We start from the raw sequence: 8,291 nt of genomic DNA on the forward strand, positions 1-8,291 counted from the left end.
CAATGATAATGTCATTGATATTACTCAGCCTGTGGCTGTCATTTAGCACATCAACATCCAGAAATGAGAGTTCCATCTGAAATAAGCCATATATCAATACTAACGTATCAGGACCGGTTGACAACCGATCTGGCCTAGTGCCTATGAAGCCGGATGGTCCTGGGTTTGAATCCCAGTAAGGGCATTTATTTGTGTAATAATCACAGACGTTTTTTTCTGAGTCATGGGTGTTTTCTAAGTATGTACCTATTTAAGTATTTGTATATTATGTGTATTGTTGGCTGAGTAGGCCACATTACAAGCCTGTAATATTTATTTATTTATTTTATTAAATAAGTATTAGTTTTATTTTATCAGTAACAAAAATTCTTCTTTGTTTTACACAGGCGAAAAGCTGATAATTTAATAAGTTTGTTACCTGCATGGGTTTGTTTGTACAATTTTTTTTAAATCAGCTAAATTCTTTAAAAATTTGGCTCGGTCTCCAATTGGTTTTATTAATTCTTGACAGAGCTCATCGTCGAGCAGCACCAATGTATCGGCAGTAACATTATTATCTGAAAAGAGAGATATATTGTATATAGTTCCTGAATATAGCGCTGTAACAGTCGGACAGGTAGACAGAGTCACACCTTAAAAACCTTTTACCTTTTTTAGGTTCCGCAGACAAAATGGCAAAAACGGAACCCTTCTATAATCTATCCATGATAATGGGCTAGTATGGCGGTCTCTCTTTTGCATTTTTGTATGCAGATGAAAAGGACAAGAAAGGCAGTGGTCGGTCGGTTGTAAACAACCTTCTGTACCGCGTGGTACCTCGCTGTCCGGCCCGGCTTACTTGCCGTCGCTCAATCAAGTCTTGGCATAAGGTCGGGTACAGCAAGGTAATCAGGGTTTACTTCGCCGGACGCAGGATTATCTCTGACAGCTATGCAGTCATTGTAATACTTATCACTTATCATCACAATGTAATCAAAATCACTCTTATAGTTCAATACAATAAGCTGAAAATTTGGCATAATTAATGGAGAACTTTTATCTATCCGGATATGTAGGTTACAGCGTAAAGTTAAATTTTATCTACTCTCCCCCCCCCCTCCGCAGTGAGCGTCGCCCCCCCCCCTCCCCCCGCGCCCTCGAATATGTCCCGGAGCGTGATATTTTCCACTTAAAAAATAAACCGTAAACGATACGTAACAAGTCTTTAAGAACGAAATAATCCTCGATAAATTTACTATAAACCTCTCATACAAACAAAAGCGATATCACTTACAGTTTCAGCGCAATCTGCCACCAATTTTTCCATGACAATAATTTGTCCATTTTTATTTACTAATCGTTTAGTTTTTTCAATAATTTCACACTTTACCGCCAAGATATGTATGACAAAAGTAAAGAACAGAATATTTTTTTTTATAAAAAGGTATAAATTATTTCTAAAACCTTTCATTTACTGTTGCTATGCTATTTTAAAAATTTAATTCATTCGGCCATTCAGCGAAATATAAGCATTCGTACTCGTTAAACGGTGTTACTTTAAATATCATATACTTTTTATGTTTTCCTGTAATCTATTTTCTGTATTTTTTTCAAATTTTTAGGCCCAGTGTTTTAGGAGATAAGGGGGGGGGGGGGGCTGAGAACATGGTTAATTTTCGCCTATTTTTTTTAAATAACTTCAAAATTGATTAATTTAAAATTATGAAAAAAATATATTTGAGATTTTTATAAACTACCCTTTCATTTGATATGTCACACGATATAGCTTGAATTCTTTTTCTTTTTTCTCTAATTTACCCCCCAAAACTGGCCCCCATATTTACAATTGATTCATTTACGTTACACGTCCGTGTTTGGGTCATCAATTTACATATGTGTACTAAATTTCAACTCAATCGGTCCAGTAGTTTTGGAGGAAATTGGCTATGACAGACTGTCGGACAGACAGAGACACACGAGTGATCCTATAATGGTTCCGTTTTTCCTTTTTAGGTATGGAACCTTTAAAAAAGTTCTAAAAATGTACCCCAAAACGGAACTAAGTATGATACATGGTGAATGGTATGTTTAGTGTGGCCTCGAGAGTTCCTTTGATGTATTTTTTGTTCAGGTTTTTTCTTATCTATTGAAAATTGCTCAGGCCCTATTTTCTGCCGGAGAGAGATTGCAAATTGCAAATAAAACCAACTAACTTATCTTTCTTAATCTTAAGTTTATTTTTTCTTAGGTTTACTAATACTATTATTACTTATGTATAACTATTATGACATCTAAGTACTTCAAAAATCAGCATTATTCTTCTTCAACATCTAATTCGACTACGTTCACACAACTCGGGCCTCTACAATTTTTGCACATAGTGGTACATCTTAAATCGGCTTTCACGCATCCACATCGTTTACCACAGCCTTATTTGCAAGCACACGTTATTAGTTTTAATATAGAGGCTGGTGCTGGCGGCTCCGTATTTAAAATGGGAAGTAGGCAATTGACGGTTTTTTTCCAGCCCCATTCTTCCGGCGGTAATACGTTACTCCTCCAACTTTGCACTTGGTGAAAGACTCGCTGAAAATGATGTCGAGCAGACGACGTAGGCGGCAATTTTGCCAAAATAACAGCATTCTTCGCCTGTCCCACTAATTTGTTAAAGCAAACAAATCTGTGCTGGTTCAAATCCACTTCTTCGGGTCGAGCTTTGTATAGCGCAAGAATAGTGCGTTCGCCAGCCTTTTCGATCTCTTCATTGGATGAATTTGGATTGTTGTAAACGGCGGGAATGTAGTGCAAGTCCTGTCTCTTGTTAAACAGTTGTACTGTTTGCATTTTACCTTTTCCGTAGAAAGCTGACGTCGTATCACAGCCACTTACAGCGTGTAAGAAAAGGATTGACTCCTTGATATTGGGTACCAAATTAGAAGACTGTAAGTCTCGGGAACTATACATTCTTGTTTTTGTTTTCCCTTGAGCTTCCTTGAGCATAACTATGTTTCTATCTTCGGGAGTTAATGCAATTAGTAAGACCAGCAAGTCAATATCTTGTCCAACTACGACGACTTGCTTGTGCCGGTCAGATTCTGCAATGGCAGTTGTAACGGTGAGCAAATCAGCGTCATCTTTGGCAATACGTGTACGTAAGCCATTTTTGTTTAATTTCTCAATTAGCTGAGAAATAAATCTCTCTTTATTTTTAATGTTGGAGAGTAGTTTGGGTCTTGTGCTGTACAAGTCGTCTTTCTCGTTCTACACTCTTTGGGCTCAGATGATTTTCAGAGTACCCATCGAATACTATAACAACCAGTTGGCCGTAATGTCTTCGAATGAATGAGATGTAGGCATCGTATGCATCCTAGAAAGTGCCTTCTTTTGGCCATACAACCCGATGGAGAAGATAGCCACCGTTAATAACGTGAAAACCTTGATCCGCTGTGTCGATTGTTTGTTCGGGGAGTTTGTTGAATAAAGCATACAAAGCTGATTGCTTCGATTTCCGCATCAGTGAATTCTCTTCAAATAATGACAACGGAACTGTTGAAAGCTCGTGCACAAAACTAATTACAACTACTTAAAAATAAATTATAACTAATTACAACTACTTAAAACTAAAATAAAACTACGTATCTACTTTATAAATATATTTTATTGCTATAATTAATTCCTCAAACGGATCTAAGTGGTGTGTGTACACCCTTCGCCTCCAAAGTGACTCCATTAACCAATCGGTAAAATCATGTTTATGTTGCTTTTCTCTAAATATTTTCTTCAACCCTCTCCACTGGCTTTCAATCCTTTGAGTGTGTGTCCCATCAGGTGCCACAAATCTGTTCTCCGGGTCACTATGATTAACCTTTTTATGGATATACCCATGTTGAGGAAGGCAGTCATACGCTCTAATAATGCAAATTGTAATTGATTGTGAAAATATAAAAGTAGGTACTTTAGTCATAGTTAAGGATGAAAATGTAACACCCTCGAGGTAGGCTGAGGCACCGGCGCACCCACAGGTTCTTCCTCATGCTCCGAAGCTAGCCCGCTAAGGCCAGCAATCGGGGAATCGGGAACGAGCTAGCCCGCTACAGCCAGCCATCCCTGGCGGAGCCATGAATCTTGCGTTTTTCTTCGTATTGCGCCGCTCAGCCTTGCAAGACGGCGAAAGAAAAAAAACGATAATATTACATTTCTTCTTCTTTAATTGCGCCGTCGGCGAGAAGAAATGTATTAGGAAAATAAAGATTTATTTCAGCTGAAATAATGGGAGCACGTTACATTTCGAAGGTATTATGAAGAGTGTTTCTATAGTAACAAAAATCAATAATGTCATAGTTTTTAAATAAAGAACATTTAGTTTTTTATTTTTAATGTTGCTAACATTATTGCGCCTCGAGAATAAAATGAAATCCTATTAAATTAAAAGCGTATTAACATGAGCAACATTTAACATAAGTTAACAAGATATGCATAGTATACTAGAAGATAAGATAAACTTAAAGTTACATTTATGTTACGCACACGCTAAACATCATGTTATAATATTACATTTCAGTTCTATTTTACATTTACATTTTAAAGGCATGTTTAAGTTTAACATTTAATTATTAACATTTAACAAAATTAAATAGCACTAAGACCGAGCGCATATAAATCAACCCATAGCTTAGTAGATGTAAACAAAAGCTCTTTGTTTACACTAAAAATAAATACATATGTATACCTTCATAATAGTTTATAAATCTATAGGCAGTACACATATTTTTGTGATTGACCTATTATGAGTATGACCATTTGCCAAGCGTACTTCGACTGCGCGTACTATACCGTCCTTTCCTGGAAACAAGTTAGTTACCCTCGCCATGGGCCACTCGAGAGGAGGTGAATTGTCGCTACGCAGTATGACTAAACTATCAATAGCTACATTTGGCGTAACCGATTGCCATTTAGGTCGGTTTTGTAATTGATTTAAATAATGCTTACTCCAATACTTCCAGAAGGTTTGCTTCATACAGGTTATGGTAGACCAGAACCTAAGCAAATTAGTGGGTTTATTACTTACATCTTGTTCTGGGTAAGTATTTAGAGGAGCACCAGTAAGGAAATGTCCTGGAGAGAGATATGAAAAGTCTTCTGGATCATTGCTTACCGCTGTAATGGGCCGGGCATTAAGTACGCCCTCTATCTCAACAAGCACGGAATTAAGCTGTTCATAGGTGAGGAGACTTTTACCTACGACACGTTTAAGGTGGTGCTTCGCACTCTTCACTCCGCTTTCCCATATACCGCCAAACACCGGACTATAGCTAGGAATAAAATGAAATTGTATGCCCTTTTGAGCTGCGAATGAGGTCACAGTTTGTTTATGGGTTTGAGAAGCATGCAGGCGATACAACTCGGCTAATTTATTCCTTGCACCCTTGAATGTAGATGCATTATCACAAAAGACCTCGCTGGGCAGGTTACGACGCGCTATGAAGCGTTTGAAGCAAGCGAGAAAGCACTCGGTCGTTAAATCACTACAGAGCTCAAGATGTATAGCCTTGGTAGTGAAACATACGAACAGAGCTATGTATCCCTTTCCAATTACTGGTTTTCTGATGCGGCTATTCTTGACTGAGACCGGCCCAGCGAAGTCGAGGCCTACCCTCTGGAACACGCGCGAGGCAGTGACGCGTGCTGCAGGCAACGAACCCATCAGCTGAGCTGCTGCAGTCGCCTTCAGTCTGAAACATATTATACACTTATGTATAATCTTTTTTACAGTACGTAAACCATCTACTATCCAGAACCTTTGCCTTAGAGAACACAAGACTAACTTTTGTCCTGCATGTAGTAAACATATATGTTCATTTCTTATAAGCAAGTTTGTTATAGGCGACTGTTTTGGCAATATTGCCGGATGCTGTGCAGCATAAGGAAGCAATGCATTTTGCAATCGACCACCAACTCGTATGATGCCTTCGCCATCAAGGAAGGGAGTTAGTGGTTTTAAATTACCTTTAAGCTGCTTGCCAGATCGCAACATACTTAAGTCATCTGAAAAGAATTGAGCTTGCTCATGTTTAACTATTAACATGAGGGCCTTGTTGAGTTCGACTATAGTTAAGAAGCCTTTAAGATTCTCAGAAGTTGGTTTAACATTATTGCAAAACCTAAGGATATATGCAAGAACACGAGTCATTTTCGCTATAGTAGAGAACTTTTTTATTATTTGAAAGAGATCAGGGTCGTGCGTCGTGGTTGTAAGGCACAGAGCACTAGTATGATCAGGTTTCAGTTCTGGCAAATCGGTAGGAATGGGTGATTCTTCTGAAAAAATATAATTTTTATTATGCAGGAATATCGGGCCCCGCCACCATATGGCGTGGCCTGCGATATCTTGAGGCAAGAGACCCCTGCTGAGGCAATCCGCCGCATTGTCATTAGTGTTTACATAATGCCAATGATAGCCATCTGTCAACTCTTTGATGGCTCGGACCCTATTTGCGACGTATGTCAACAATTTTGCAACGTCTGTCTTTAGCCATGCCAGCACTATTTGACTGTCAGAGAAGAGATGGATTTCATGAATGTCTAATTTTATTGTCAGAGTGTCATGAACCCGTTTTACTAGACCAGATAAGAGCAAGCTAGCATTCAATTCAAGTCTTGCAGTACTAAGTAATTTCTTACATGGACTAATTCGAGACTTTGAACATAATAGCTCAGTACGTACATTATCATGCTCATCTATTGTGCGCAAGTACAAACAGCAGCCATAGGCCACTGACGAGGCATCAGCGAATCCAATCAGCTGATTGGCCACTGTTTGCTCTGACTTGACACAACGCGGTATGACTACTGGCTCCATCAGAGAGAGATCATCAATAAAGTCAGTCCATACTTTACGAATGTTATCTGGAGGAGTGGAATCCCAATTCAGATCATGAGCTGCCCATAACATTTGCATAATAACCTTTGCGCGAACGAAAACAGGACCTATTAGACCTAATGGATCGTAAAATTTGCTTATAAAGCTCAAAATGTCGCGTTTACAATCGTTTGAACTATTGTATGGCTCAGGGCGTGTGCTTTTGAAGACATCAGACTTGACATCTAGGTGAATGCCTAGCGTCTTCACAAAGGCATGATCTTTTTGGAGATCTACTTCTCCTAAGTAGTGACTTTCTTTGGGTACACTCTCTAAGACTAGCATGCAATTCGAGGCCCATTTGTGCAAGTGAAAACTTCCCAGATTGAGCATATTGACCAACTGTGATTGCGTTTGTACTAGTTCTTGTTCAGAGCTGCAAGATACTAGAATATCGTCAACATATGTGTTGTTTCTTATAGCTGACGCTGCCAATGGCATAGAATGTTCATTTCTTTCTGCAAGATCACTAAGACATTTTGTGGCTAACCAGGAACTTGGTTTCATGCCGTAAGTTACCGTGTTAAGTTGAATACACCTTATGTCATTATTTTTGGACTCTCGCCAAAGAATGTTTTGTAGTGATCGTTGAGCTGGATTTAAATTAACACAGCGGAACATTGATTTTATGTCACAAATAAAAAAGAGTTTGTCAGCTCTGAACAATATTAGTATGTCAAACAGATCTCTCTGCACCACAGGGCCATTTAGAAGCATATCATTCAAAGAAACTTTCTTATTTGTGCGCATTGAAGCGTCAAAAACACAACGGAGCTTTGTAGTCCGTGCTTCTAAGCGAATCACGGGGTGATGAGGGACAAAGTTCACAGGATCTTTAGTTAAATCATATTTATTTATGTCAATGTATTCTCCATGATTTAAATCAACATATTGATCTTTTTTTTTTTTTTTTTTTTTTTTTTTTTTTTTTTTTTTTTTTTTTTTTTTTTTTTTTTTTTTTTTTTTTTTTTAGGGAAAATAAAGATTTATTTCAGCTGAAATAAATGGAAGCACGATACATTTCGAAGGTATTATGAAGAGTGTTTCTATAGTAACAAAAATCAATAATGTCATAGTTTTTAAATAAAGAACATTTAGTTTATTTTTAATGTTGCTAACACCCACTAGACCCAGCTAAGCCACTGGGACCAGGAACGGGGTCGTCATACATCGACGCCGAAGGTCGCGAGAGCACAAGTGGCTCATCAGAGTCCAACACTTGCACTCGCGGAGTAGGCACAAGCGGCTCTATTGAGTCCAACACTCGCGCATTACTAGAAAACGCCACAGAAGAGGAGGAGGAGGTCGTGCCAAGCGGCTCACTTGAGTCCAACAATCGCACTTCACCATCACTCGACTCGGACTCTTCGGACACGGAAGCAAAGGGCTTCGG

This window comes from Cydia pomonella, chromosome 14 (genome assembly GCF_033807575.1).
Source record: "Cydia pomonella isolate Wapato2018A chromosome 14, ilCydPomo1, whole genome shotgun sequence".
Lineage (NCBI taxonomy): Eukaryota > Metazoa > Arthropoda > Insecta > Lepidoptera > Tortricidae > Cydia > Cydia pomonella.